Source organism: Chroicocephalus ridibundus, chromosome 23, assembly GCF_963924245.1.
Source record: "Chroicocephalus ridibundus chromosome 23, bChrRid1.1, whole genome shotgun sequence".
Classification (NCBI taxonomy): domain Eukaryota; kingdom Metazoa; phylum Chordata; class Aves; order Charadriiformes; family Laridae; genus Chroicocephalus; species Chroicocephalus ridibundus.
The window spans coordinates 5,204,916-5,219,443 of NC_086306.1; positions in this window are offsets into that span (position 1 = coordinate 5,204,916).

A 14,528-nucleotide genomic window follows, 5' to 3' on the forward strand; every position below is an offset into this window, starting at 1 on the left:
ATTCCAAGAATGTAAGCTTATCTCCAAACTCATTTGGCTGCCTACAGCTCAACACACCAGCAAGTGCCATGACAAAGGCTTCATTTTCACTTCTAGTCATTGTTAATGCTTAGTTGCACTAACTACCCTTTTGTCACAGGGTAGTTTGCCATCCTACATCTCCTCCACCTCTTTCTCTCAGTTTCTACCTCTTTTCCCGGAAAAAATATCCCCTTATTTATCTCAACCTTTCTGTTATGCATGGACAAGTTATGGGATGCTTCCAGCTTCATAAGTAATTTATCTCTAGATTTACTACCCAACTCTATTTGCACTTTCTCCCACACGCAATACAGAACATGTTTCCTCCCCAAGAGGACTACACACTAAACCTGCCCAGTGTTAGCAGTAAGTCTGACAAATAGGTCTGTCCCTCTGACCTATTCTCTGGTGTTATACCATCAGCTAATTAAGATGTAAGAGCTCATGAAACCTCACACTGGTGCAGCTTGTGGGCAAATATTCTCACACTCCAGTTCTTTGGAGGAGCCTTAGTGCAGCTGAATACAAGCTCCCCTTATTCCTACCTCTGCCTTCTTTGGAAAGGCAGGCAAGTAACAGATCCTTTCAGCACACACGATGCCACAACTACTAGGAGACACTCCATGGAGTTTAATTTGTATCCTTTGGATTTGTATTAGAACAAATCAGAAGGACCATTTAGCTTCATAAGGATGTAAATAATGTGTGTCTTCATTACTTCCTTCAGGTACAGCAGTAGTTATTACTCATCCATTTCCCCTCTATTTTACTTCTTTTAATTTATTTTCTCTTCATCACTTTTTAATGAAGAGTGAGCAAGAATTTGAGCAAGTATGTTATATATCCACATTTGAGATACCTAATGCACGTCAATTTCTACCATGATACCAATTACACAGTACCACCCTTTACATTTTACTTATGCTTTCAATTTTCCATTTTCTTTCTCCTGGCTCTGGTTCTTGGTTCTCCATCAGTAAGCCTCTACCTCAATTTTCCATATACATTTCCTGAGCAACTGCAATTCCTCTCTCATAAGCATTTTATATGAAGCTGGTCCATACAGACAGGAAAAAACACCTAGTGTGTCATATGCACATGCCTCCCTGAGAATTCAAAGTTGGCTTGTTACAGTTCAGTAGAGGAAAGTATTTAGGGCAGCATTCATCTTCCGTTTCTTGCCCTTACTTTCAAGGCTTTAACATTGAAAGCCTCCCATGCAAGACTGAAGATCTATTTAACCATTCTTATTGTCCTAGAGTCCTTTAAAAACAGTCTGTTTTTAAAATTAATAATGAGCTTTTAGAAGTATTGAGATGCACCTTCTCACATTTTTAGCTATTGAGAAGCTCTGCAGCCTTGCAGTATGTGTCACTGCTTCCTTTATACACCAGTTATTTTCCTAACTTTTCACATTTCAGTTTGCAGATTACAGTTTTTCTATACATTTCAGTCAGTCTTCCCCCCCAGGATAAAACTGTTCCCAGGGTAATAAAGCATTAACTAAATGATAGCATAAATAAGTAATTATTTGATAGCCAGTATCTTTTAGTGGGAGCATTACATTTGACTTTCACAGGGCTGGCATTGCACAAAAAAGGGGGAGGAAGGGCAAGACAAGGGGAGGAACTGACTGAGTTCTCTTGTGGTTTTGATCACAAGTCAGAAACCATGTTCAGCTGTCAGAGGTACTGTTAGGGGAGTTATCACAAAGGAATAAAAGGGTGGGAGTAGAAAAAAATCTCCCTCGCTCAGGAATGTTTGTACATTTTAAGTGACAGTTTGAAATGTTACAGAGAAAATGCTTGACTGAATCTTGCATTATCTTTTTACTTCAGTTCTAATAAAAAGGCTGGTGAGGAGAATGTCCTGACAATCCTAACATTACAGTTATTGGATCACAAATTTAAGGCTTGTACTTCCAATTAAAAGCAATTAGACAGATCATAATAAATATGCAGTACATGAACACCCATGGTCTCTTCTAGGACTCAGCACAATTCCTCTCCACCAGGCAGAGAAAGCCTGTGTCTTGTCTTTTACACCTCTCCATTTGTAATGATAAAACAACTAGAACAATACTACTTTGATCTTCATTAGAGACATTATATATTTCACTGACTTTAATAACAATGGAAAAAACAACAAAGAATTTCCTTGGAACAGAAAAAACAGCCAGTTTCATTAAATTCAGCAAGAAAAACAATATTAGCAAAAAAGCAAATGAAAGAGATACACTGTTGAGGTTTACCTTTATGCCCACTGTAACACTTAGGCATTATGAACTTAATGAAGCATTGCTCAACATATGCTCCCAGTGCTGGAATTCTAAGGAGCATTTTCATAGCAGAGCAAGGACAGATCTCCCAGGAGGTCCCGTCTCAGCCATTGGGTCCCTAGGGGGACTTTCCCTTCATACTTGACCCACAGCCCCAGAAGGGCTCACCATTGCTGTATTAGGAGAGCAAAACAGATGTGCAATTTCTCAGCCACACTTCACTACTTAGTGAAGAATTTTTTTTTTGTGTAGACTAATAGACCAGGGGCTGAACTGTGTCCACCTTCCTCGCTGTTGAGATCACAACCTATGCAGAGAGGTGGAGCACACAGATGGAGAAAGGGCTGCCCCATCTAAATTCAAACCAGGCTTAAAAATCAAGTCTCTTAATGTTTCATACACTTCAACATCAGAAAATAAGTGCCTGTGTGCATTAGGACCCTCCAGGAGTTCCACAGCACTCCACAGACCAGTGTTTTCATAGAATGGTTTGGGTTGGAATAGACCTTTAAAGGTCATCTAGTCCAACACTCCCTGCAATGAGCCAGGACATCTTCAGCTAGATCAGGTTGCTCAGAGCCCCGTCCAACCTGTCCTTGAAGCTATCTTCAATGCACTCCAGTAGTCTCCTGTATCACCTACAGTTTTCAAATTATCTAACCTGTTTTGAAAACATTGCCTCCAGCTCATGCAATAGAGGTAACAAATTCACATCTACCTCCAAACACTGGTTATCTACACTATTTGATGCAAATGAACAAGTCTTCTTACTACAATAACACCTCCAGAAGGCGTCCTAAACCATTCACAACCACACTCTATACATCTGTGAACATATATCTCTAAAGCATTGGGCCACTTTAAGGCACTGAAGGTCCCAAATGAAAGAGTAAACACTCACTAGAGTCAGAAACTTACCTAGTTACCTTACAATTTTATCATCGCAATGATTCCTGGGGTGTTCAAGAGCCAAACTGTTTCTCTTAAGAGTGCTGGACAACAGTGAATAATGCATGTTTGTGGTTCATTTGTGATGCCCTACTACCATAGTTATTTTTGTCCTTTACAAATGTAGTTGCAATTTAGCAATCTATTGACTTGACTTATTTTTTTTCATAAACATACTGCCTCCTGGATGCATAATTCAAATCCACATATAAACTGTGAGCTGTTTGCTTTAGCAACAGCTATAATTTAAGCATAACCTCAGCAGAAAGCCATTCTGTGCCATCTCCCTGTAAAGTGTAATTTAGTCTGGATATGCAATCTTCCTCTCTGCCATTCTAATAGAGGAGCTTGTTTGCTAAATAATCATCATAGAGTTTTGCTCAAAGCACCAGTTTTATGTAGAGTTGGGGTTTTTCGCCCCCCCCCCCCCCTTCTTCTTCTCCCTGCCACACATAAACGTTGCCAAGCTAAATGAACACTTTTTGGAAAGCTATTACTGCCATGTAGTTTTCATTTGAAAATGTCACAATAAAGCAGTGTTCTTTGATGCTGAGAAGCACACCAGGTTACAGCATGATAAAAACAGCAAATAAGATAAAATAATACATTAGAAAAGCCCAAAGGGCAAGAAAGCAACACTTTTTAAAGCCCGAGGAATTTCCCCTCCCCCCTACTCTGTGCCCTCTTAGCACTTGAGAGGAAGCCAGAGAGCACAGCCCAAGACGAGCCTAAACCATTAAGTTTGGCTCCTCATACAGATTCCTTCTGCTCCATGGGAGCAGCTAAGGTCAGCTAGGACTGAAAACCAGAGAGAGAGGATAGCAGCCCAGGTTTAAATACTGCTAAAGGGAAAAATTCAGAGAGCTAAGGGCAAAAAATCCCCATGTTACCTGAGGGCATTACACCAAGGCCTAGCCCTTGGGGCAGACCTGTACTTGTCGCCTCAGGAGAGCAGGCCCAGGCATGGCCTCTGCCTGCATTGCTTAACCAAAGCCTGACCTGAAGCACAACCTACCTACTCACCCTCAACAATATTTAAGTCAAGAAGGAAACAGGAGGACACAGCAACCCCGGCGCTGAAATAAGCAAGGCTACAAGTACCTGTAGCCAAAGAGGAGCAGCTCAACAGCACCACAGGCAGGTGAGGTGAGACGAAGTGAGGAAGACAGCCGCCATTTGCAGAAGTGAGTTCCCGCGGAGGCGGTTTTTGTATGGGGCTGGGCTGAGGGCGGGGCTGTGAGGGGCGGCTCTCCCCGGCCCCACCTGTGGAGAAAGGCGGGTATTTAAAGCAGAAAAGGGGAGAGTGACTGTTTTGCAAGAGAGCAGTGGGGTATGGAGGGTTGTTCTGGTCCTGGTCCTGGCTGCTGTATGAGGTAAGTAATAGCACTATGAGGGTGCTGTAGTGGGTCGAGTCTGTGAGGTGAGCTGGCTGCTGAGGGCAGCTTTTCTGAGGTGATTTGTGCCTAGCTAAATGGAAGGGGTTTTTTTTCCGATTTGATGTTGTATGTGGTGCTACTACAGTGCTGGGACTGCACAGGAGCAGCTAATCCTCAGTAGGGAAGTGGTGTCTCGGTGAGCAGCAGGCCTGAGGCCTGCACTGAGCCTGCAGCCCTGACAAATAACTCTATGAGTATTTTCAGTTATGTTTAAGGTCTGTATCCTGAAAAGGCAGAGTACTTCAAGCAATGGAAATAAAGGACGTGTTAAAGTAGAAAAGCTGCTACTTCTGATGCAACTTTAAAGGTGTCTACTGCTGGAGGCTTCCCTGGTCAATAGAGGTTGTGAAGCAGCTTTCTGGGTGGAGAGAAGGGTTGATGGTTGGTGTTGATACTTGGCTTTGTTCCAGCTCAAACTTCCAAATGGTTTACTGAGTAGTGACAAAAATAATGGGTTTGGGAACTGAGGGATTTCTGCTGGCTTAAAAACTGGTTCCTGCTTAAAAAGTGCAATATCTGGATATTATTAAAACAGAAATTATGAATGTGCTGTGTTATGGCTGAGGTGCTCTGTAGTGTGGCTCTAGGCCATGGTTAATCCTGGAGCTCTCAAGGTGCTAAATGAGACCAAGGGGGCTCTGCCTGAGTGATCACTCTTGTTCAAAATTCTTGTTTTCTTCCTGCTGAAGAAAAGAATTCCTCCCTGTTCTTATTCTAAAAGAAGTAGTAGGCTTTGCTGTCTCAATTTCTAAAAATGAGTACTGTTGGCAAGCTTTTAGCAATAAAGCTATGCAGGAGGCTTGTGTGGAGGGGAGAGGGAATAAAACCCCTCAGAACAACCTTGAAAATCTACTGTCAATACAAAGGTTATGCAACTCAAAGGCTATGCAACAGGGATTTAGAGTTACTCAAATGTCTAAGCTGACTATTGAAAAGCTTGTTGTGCCAAAGACTGCAGAAGGATGCTTCCTTTTCCCTGTGTCCTGGGAATAGTAAAGATTGTAAGAGCTCATTTCTCTATCTGATATTTCCTGACCTTTGCAGCCTACTCTATATGAACAGCAAAGATCAAGCTAAAGATGTGGAAGAGCTCTCAGATGAGCAGGTTATTTAGTCTAAAAATCATGTCACATCTGAGCTTTCTCTTATGCTTTAATACGGTTCTAAGCTTGACTCTTGTCACTTTGATTTTTATCTGCCTTTTTTGTTTTGCTAGTCCTAATTGACCCAAGGTCTATAGCAGTTCTTGAAAGGAGTAAAAAAGTGTCTGATTGTTGCTTGGTTTTGCCACTTCAGCCTATGGAGAAGTGATTTAAAGCAGCAAAATCTGCTGTAGAGTTGCCTGGGGAAATTGTGGAAATCTGCTGGTTGCCTGGAAAGGCAACTTGGAAATGAGAACCCCAAAATACTTTAAGTGAAGGAAGACCAAAATGTAACTGCTGTTTATATTTTTTTATCTGCACAGTTTCCTTTCTGCTGGTTCTTAGTTCACTTGAAAGTTCACTTCAAATTCTCATGAGCAAAACCACTTAATGTGTGTTTCTGGTTCAATGGCAATGGTTGGAACTAGATGATCTTTAAGGTCCCTTCCAACTCTAACCATCCTATGATTTTTATTTCAGTAAAAATATTTTGGATCTAAGTTTGGCTTGTATGTCAATATTACTGTAATGTTCCAAAACTGTTAACAGGTGTTTCAGAACTTAATATCAAAATGTAAATGTCTTATTAAGGCAAAGCAACCCATTCCTTTAGTGTTTAGCTCTGCCCAAGCATCTCTTCAAGTCAGGGGAAATGCTCTGATGTGAAACATTTTCAGCTGTTTCCAGTTAACACTTATCACCACAGCAATGCCTGTGTAGAAGATGGAAAGAATACAGCTGTGGCTCACAGCAGCTCCTTAACTTGACATTAATGCATAACTCCTTCAGAGTATGTTTTTTTATTATTTGCACTGAGTAGGTGTGTGTCTTGTTCATAGTAGATGGGTTTCCAGTGAACTAGAGGAAGCTTGGATGTAAACAGGAATGGATCAGTTGTGAATTGCTTTTAGATGAAGTGAAAATGGCAAGTAATTATCTTGTTTGAGGGGATGGATCTGTGACCAAAGCATAGAGCATGCAGTAGAGAGTACTGTGTCAGTCACTGCTTATGTAGAAACACAAGCAAAGGGAGGGGACATGCTCAGCATACAGGAACAAAGGGTTAGACTGTAGAGGTTCAGGCTTTTCTTTGTGTCTAATTTATTAATACAAAAAAAATCCATTGCTGCAACTTCAGTGGTAATAGTAAATTAAAGTTTATCTAATGCTGCTACCTTTACCATATGCTTTCATTCAATTGTATAACTTCTGTTAGAAACACTTTACTGTTTCCAGACATGGTGTGGAAAATACACTTTCTTCTCCTGTGCCTGTGTCCTCTGCCAGCAATGGGTGTCTCACATTTGGACAGTTGTCTTCATTCTGCTATAAGTTTAAACTGCATCTCCCCTAATTCAAGTTTGTGACTGTCTGCAAGAGAAAAAAAGCTCTTACACAGAGGGTCTCCTGTTGGCTTGTAAATAGAATGATTGTCTTCAATTGCTCTTAAGTAATGCACTCTGTTAAGCTTAGATTTTCTTCTGTGTTTTCTCTTAGCCAATGTGTTGCTTTCCTTCTGTGATCAGCTTGACTTTTCCTGGCATTACAACTGGCTTGTTCCTTTCAGTGTTGGCCAGGAAAGGGAGTGAACAAGGCGGGGGCTCCAGCTGTATAGCTGAAGCTCTGTGAGGGATTTGTCATGGTTAGAGACAGTTTTATATTTCCTTAATGCAGTTAGCTGTTCAGATGCTGCTGAGGCCATTTGTCTTATTTAGTAAGGTTTTAGTTCTGTGCATGTAACATAGATTTACCTCTAGGATGACGCTTATGGGTGTTTCATGCTTTTCACCATAGGTTTTGTAGCTGACTAGTTAAGATTTAATGCTACCAATGTCAATCATAAAACTAAGCTGAGTAACAATACTGATAACTTTTGGCTCCTTCAAGCAGTATGATGGCTAGTAACTGCATCTCCTATCCTTGTGGGCATTAGAATAATGATAGCACATGACTATTTTACTTCATTGTTATTGGTAGTGAAGAACAGTAAGCGGCAAAAGCTGTAGTACTTGATTCTAGGAAAAGAGGAATGCCTAGTTATCACAGAACAAAGGATCTGGTTTTGACTCTTATGGTGCTGAAACTGCATTGGTATCTCAGATTTATACTGTTCAAATCTCCCTGATCTATCTAAATCACATTGGTGTATGTGAAACAGCCCATCACGGTTTTACTGTGATGCGAGAGCAAAAAGAGCTGAAGAATTTTAGAATCTCATTTTTAAGAGTCAGGTTTGCCACGTGAAGGGGAGTGTCTCTAGTATTAAAATGTCTAACATTCCAAGATGTTTGACTTTAACTAAACCCAATTTTATAACTAATTTTATAAATTTATTAGTTCATAGTTCTATCTTAGAGGTAAAACCAGGGGATGTAAGAAGCAGTCCTCAAAACCCAATGTTAATTACAAATCCCTAAGGTTGCTAGGAAACCTTATCTTAAATGAGTATACAAGCAATCAGGCTAGATGCTGATATTAAAGAGATGCTGAGATTTTCCTTCTGTCTTTTTTTTCCTCTCCTGGCTGTGATAGGAGATTGATTTATATGAAACCATGTCAGTTTAGGGTTTGGGAAGGAATCATTCCTCTTCTGAAATGTACTAGAAATGCAATAAGGGGTGGGGAGAATTTTGTCTTTTGTCACATCTATTTTGTAAAAGAAGGGGTCATGCTGACAACTCCCCTATTAAAATGTATCCCTTAGTTACTAATTCTGCCAACCTCCTTGACTGAAAGCTTTGGGTTTTTTAAAACAACTGCTCTCTCTAATGAAGAACAATAAAGGAAGTGTGATTTCTGCCCCCTGTCCCCCCCCAATGAAGTATGGTTTAGCCTGCACTAAGTCAACAAGCTTTTATTACTCTGTCTTAAATGAGCAGTCACATAATATGAATCTGAAGCGTTTATACCCAAAGTCAGGTTTTTCCTGTTGTCAAGTGCTTTGAAGATGTGTGGTAAGGGCATCTATACTAGGTGGAATGGAGTCCTGTTTGATTGACAATAAGAAAATAGAAGCCTAGAAAAGACAACAGACTAAGATAGCTGCCACTCTGAAAAACTGGCGACTTAAATATTGAAGAGGACAGACAAAGGACACTTGTTCGTCTAAGTCTGGGAGTCTTGAGTTCTAAATTCTGTTGGAACAAGTGGCTCTTCTGTACACTGGGAGAACTTGATGCACTTAACTGTACTATCAAAAATGTGGATACCTGTGTAGGTAAGTGGGCCTTGGCTTACTCCAAGATCTGGCAGAAGTTAATGCTGAGTTGTGGTTTAAGTAATGATATCCTGTCTTTATCCAGCCTGCATTTACTTCTGGGGTAGCCCTCACTACTAGAATATGTCTTGCCAACTGGCCTGCAGAAATCCCAAGGTGTCCTAAATTGTGGGCAACTTTGAGAATGTAGGACACTGAGGGTGACCGCTACAGAAGGAGTTTGTGTTGAGTGGTAAAGATATCAAAGATAGTGCACTTGGGTGTGCCAGAATTTAGCTCTAAAGAGACGACTTCCACCTTCTTTGTGTTTGTCCTGAGTTAAGACAGGAGGGAGGATGGTCTACCACTTTAATTCCACCGATATTTTTTTTGCTACAAGACAGAAATAATCATGAGGTTGAAGCAGGTTGGAAGTCTCAATGGTTGGGTATTGATTTGAAACTCTTTGGTAAAACAGGAACCAGCACATTGTCAAAATAAACATACCTTGTGTGGCAAATAGTTTATTGATGGTCTGCCTGCAATGAAGTCATGGAGGTGACCTTACTGCCCTGACTTACAGGATTTTTTTGACTGCAATGTTGAAAGGGCAGAAATAATACATTAATTTCGTGTTGGAGCTGGGGGAATTACCTCTTTGGGTTTGTTTGTCATGTCAGCTTTGTTAATTACCCAAAGAGCTTTCTTGATAGTTATTATTACAGGCAATTTTATCCTTTCAAGCACTGGAGACCAAAGCTCTGTAAACAAAAAAATGTATGGGTCTGTTTGCACTGCTCTCTAACCTGGGTTTCTAACAATGTGTATATGTGTCTAGGAAGTAAGTAGTCCTTATAGGGAGGAGGTAAGATTAAGAACATTCCCAGCAGGTGTCTAGAGTGAGCGCTCAATAAGAGACGTTGGCTGGAAGCTTAATCTGAAGTCTGCTGTTACCTTTTCTACATGGTAAACTCTTACTCTGAAATAACTGTACCTAGGACTTTAGGCAACTGCTCTCCACTTAGAAATAAATGCCTGTTTTAATCCTATTTGCCTTGTCCCTCTGAAAAATCATAGCTGTTGTTAACATTAGTAATCAGACTTTTTGTTCTGTATCTGTTTTGGAGCATGCCATAGCAGTCATGCAGAAAAGCTCACCTGTTAATACTGTGGATAAACTTGGACTTAACACATGCTGCCAAAAGAAAATACTGTTTAATATTTGCCAAAGAGAGGTGCTATTCCCCTGGTGAGCCTGATGTTTCTGAAGTTGTACCTAGCTATTCTGTCTCAAGGGAAATCCTGCAGAGTTGTCCAGCATCCAGAAATACTAGAAGTAAATACAATATGTTTCTACTCAACAGAAACTTGAGAGACTCTACCACTAGCTCTGTACAATCCAGGAATGATGAACAACATCACTGTAAACCTGTTGCTTTCTCTGTTAGAGAAACAGCTGTAAGGGAGAAGAATCCAAAGACCTATAGTGTAACTGTAGATCTTCAGGAAAGGGCTGTGCCTAGTGTCTGGAAGCCAGGGTCCCATACTTTGTTGTTATTATGAATATCGAAGTCAATGAGACTGTATAGGTGAAGGAATATTTGTGCTTATTGGGAAATGAAGCTGAACTTCAGCTGTAGCGAAGACTGACTCATGGCATGCTATTTGGGGTTCACATCCCCGTGTCTGTCTTAGAAATTTGGACATTATGGTCTGCTGCCATCACAGACATACAGCTGAGCAGAACATATAGAAGATAATATGGGTAACCAAGATATGAGACTTTCTCCCAAAAGAGGTAACTACTCGAAGACTGTCTAGATGCCACCATTGTTAGTAGTAGTAGATACCGCACCAGGATGTTGTGTAACATTCACTGATCCTCAGTAAAACATTTAATACCCTCACCCTGGTTTCCATGGCTGTCTTCTGCCAATGGATTACATTGCTAACCTTAATGTCAATGTGATATTGTGTCTGGATTCAGCTTCTCTTAATTAGGATCCAAGGCATTTTGCACACTGTTGGCTTTACGGATGTATTAAGTAATGACAAATGGAAAAGCTCTTGGAGCTTTTTATTATAATAAAGCCTCATGTGACTATTATAAATTATATAAAGCTTTGCACAACACTTTAGAAACGCCACAGCAGGGAAACAACTTGCTCATCTTCACAGAATAAGTCAGTAAGATATAAAAGTGGAATCTGGGAGTTCCCTGAGATAAGTTGGGGGAGAAGGTAGATCTGTGCATTCTAACTTGAATAAATTGCTTAGGACTATTCTCTGTTGATTTGTGTGTGATGTCATTGCTCCGACCTGCACAAAACACGGTTTAAAGTAATGTGCTTTGGACAGATGAAAGATCTATGCACTGACAGCAAAAGCTCTTTAGAGTAGGGCTACATTATTCTGTCCTAGCTGCACAAGTCATTCATTCCTTCTGAAACTGTAGTGACAATCTTGATTTATTTTGTAAAGTAGCTTTGGGGATGAAAAAGGCGAAATGGCGTAGACCAAGAACTGTTTCAGATCTTGATTAGTCCTAAAATCTTAGATGAATTTGAAATGCTTTGACTTCAACTCTGAAGTGAATTTTGTAATGGTAATTTCTTTTTTTAAATAAAAGCATTTTGTGTGTTAAAAGTGGAATAATAAAGGTTAAAGTTTCGCTTTTCTTTTTTCTCCCCAAAAGACTTGCTTAAGACCATGTCAATGAACCTTTCTGATAGAAGTAGCTACTGAAAAACATCAGTGTTTTGAACAGAATATCCCAACAGGTCCATGTGGGAGTTCTGACATTCATTCAGCCCTTTGATACAGCTAGTAACCAATGAAGACCTCTTTATTCTGCCTCTAAATAGCTCTTAAAAGACCATCTTTTAGAATGCTCCCAAATTATTTCCCTTCGTTGTCGCCCTGATTTATTCCCAGCTCATGATCAGATCCAAATGAGAAAAAGGAAAACCTTCTTGAAGGTGTCCTAATTGGGTGGATAGGCTAGGCCTGACTCCTATCCTCTTGCATGTCTATTTTGCATTTTGAGTTGCTCTTGGAAATCAAGTGAGTTGTTCTCTTGCTTACTGCTGTTAGAGTCTTGGGTACCTATCCAATCTCCTCTAATCACTAGTATTACAATGTAAGCCTTGAAATCACAACTTTATTTTTCTTAAATTGCCAATTACAATGCAGGTTATGGCCTCTTTTATTTTGGTATTTCATAATATCAGTGAAAAATCTCTTCAGTTACAGCTGACAAACAGAGGAACAGATTTTTATTTAGCAGAAAAAAAATGAGGATTTCACTAAGGTTTTAGTTTTTTATCTTTATATTAACACAGAATAATACATTGATTGCTAGATACTTGACTGTTTGGTAATTATGAATTACTTGCTCTAAGTTTTGGGGGTTTTAAGCTTCAGCTTTGTGCCAAAGTGGTGTTTTGGTCTGGTTATGCTCCTGGGAAAAGGGAAGAAATTTTGTTGAGAAGCATGTCTGCTATCTTACTAATTGCAGCCTGCCTTTATGTTAAAGCAGGCTGAAAGCCTGGATAATGTAACATCATCTGGGCAGCTCCCTCTACATTTCATGGCAATGAAAGGTGAGTGGAAGCCTTGGAGACAAAGGGTCTGATTCTGCTGCTGCTGCAACGAGTACAACCCTAATGTTCTTGAATTGGTTCTAAATTTCTCTGGGGATACACCTAAAATAAGCTCAAGCTCCTGTCTGTCAGGTAGTTGCCAGTCCTCTAAGTAGAACTGAATTGACCCAGCTAGGCTTGGATACAAAAGATCTGGTCCTCTGCAATTCCAGGTAACTCTGTGATGGAGGGTTAAAATGGAAGGATCTGTTTTTAACTTTGGCTGCACAAAGACACAGTGGACAAGCCCTAGAGATTTTGAGGCTCACATGCATCTCTCTCCAATGGTAGATCTGTATAAGCTCTACAGAAATACCTCACTGCTCTTTGCTGCCACTAGCAGACTGAAATGAGGCAGGTCCTGGATGGACTGGTTTGATATTTAGGGTCTCAGGAGGTGATCTGTCTTGATTAAAATAAGCTTATAGTTGTGTCTGTAGTTTTGTTTTGCTACAGGAAAATATTGTTAATTTATATAGCTAGAAGCTTAACTGATGTACTGACTTGTGCTCTCTAGTCTTGAAAAAGATTCTGTTGGAATCCAAGTATACTAATGATTGACACTACTTGTTTTCAGTCATGTAGTGAATTGTATGGATAATGCTTATGTGAATAGATGGTAGGTGCAGATATTAGTGTAATCATACATTGTCATATTGTGGTAGCAGTGTCTTTTTCATAAAAGGTCAAAATAATTTGTGGTGACTTTTATTTTAAATGGTGTGTTTACAGTGGATAAAACTGGCCCAAAAAGGATTTAATAAAGATGACTTAATCCTCTGGAGATTACTGAGGTGGAAGGATGCTTGTATCTTGCATACTTTACCAGATTGATTCCACTGGGGGGTGATCTGGATTGATTTCTCTGTGTCTTTTTCAAAATATGTACTGTGTTCCTCAGCTGACTTCTGCTTGTAACTTGGTAAGCTGCTTGGCCTTGCCAACCATCAAGTCTGTTTCACAGAGTGTTGTCCTCTGGTTTTTTAGAAGCATCTCTTTGCACCACTGAAGAAATTGATTATCTTCATTTCTAATGACATGCAGATCCTCTTCACTGCTTTTTATAGCTAAAGGTCCATGTGAGGAAGGGGGGGGGGGGGGGGGGCAGAATGTCCCTTGACCATATTAAGTCACAGGACTTTTCATGTTTTCATCTTCTAATTACACAGATTGTTTTTCACCCTGAAGTTAACAGTCTCATCACTACCTGAAACAGGATTTCAATGACTGATTCTAGGGGCAGCACTGTCCTCTTCTAACAGCACCAGGTGTGTGTGTGTTTGCAAGCATGTAAGGGGGGAGGATGTGTGTGGGGGGGGAAATCTTGATGCTTTGCTTATCAGTCTAATTATCAAAGTAAGTTGAGATACCATGATTTACCCCAGCTCTGTGTGTAGGCAGACAGATTTAGTCATCTGAATGGAAGACACAACATGGTTTGAACTAAGTGAGGTTAGGGAATACAGGTAAATTCAGTAGCAAGCTGACCAATAGCTTTATGCTGGTGTAGACTATAAAGAACAAAAACAGCAATAATGAAAGCCGTCGTTATAAATCTGCTTCTTATTGCTTACAGCTTCAGGCTGACTTAAAATCAACTTTTATTAGCTCCATATTAGGGGATTGTTTCCTCTGGATTTGATTACTAGGATGGATATATTTGAAATCTGCATTTCCATATAGATAGAGCTGCTCTCTTATAGCCCTGCTGCATTCCTGAGGAGGCAAAGGAGTTCACTGATGCTGATTGCTTTTAAAGGACTAGCTGCAACACAGGCCAGGGAGAATGTGGAGGTGAGGCATTAGGAGGGGATATGGTATCTGGAATGAGTCTACCAGGCATTGGTCTGTAATTGCATAGCATTT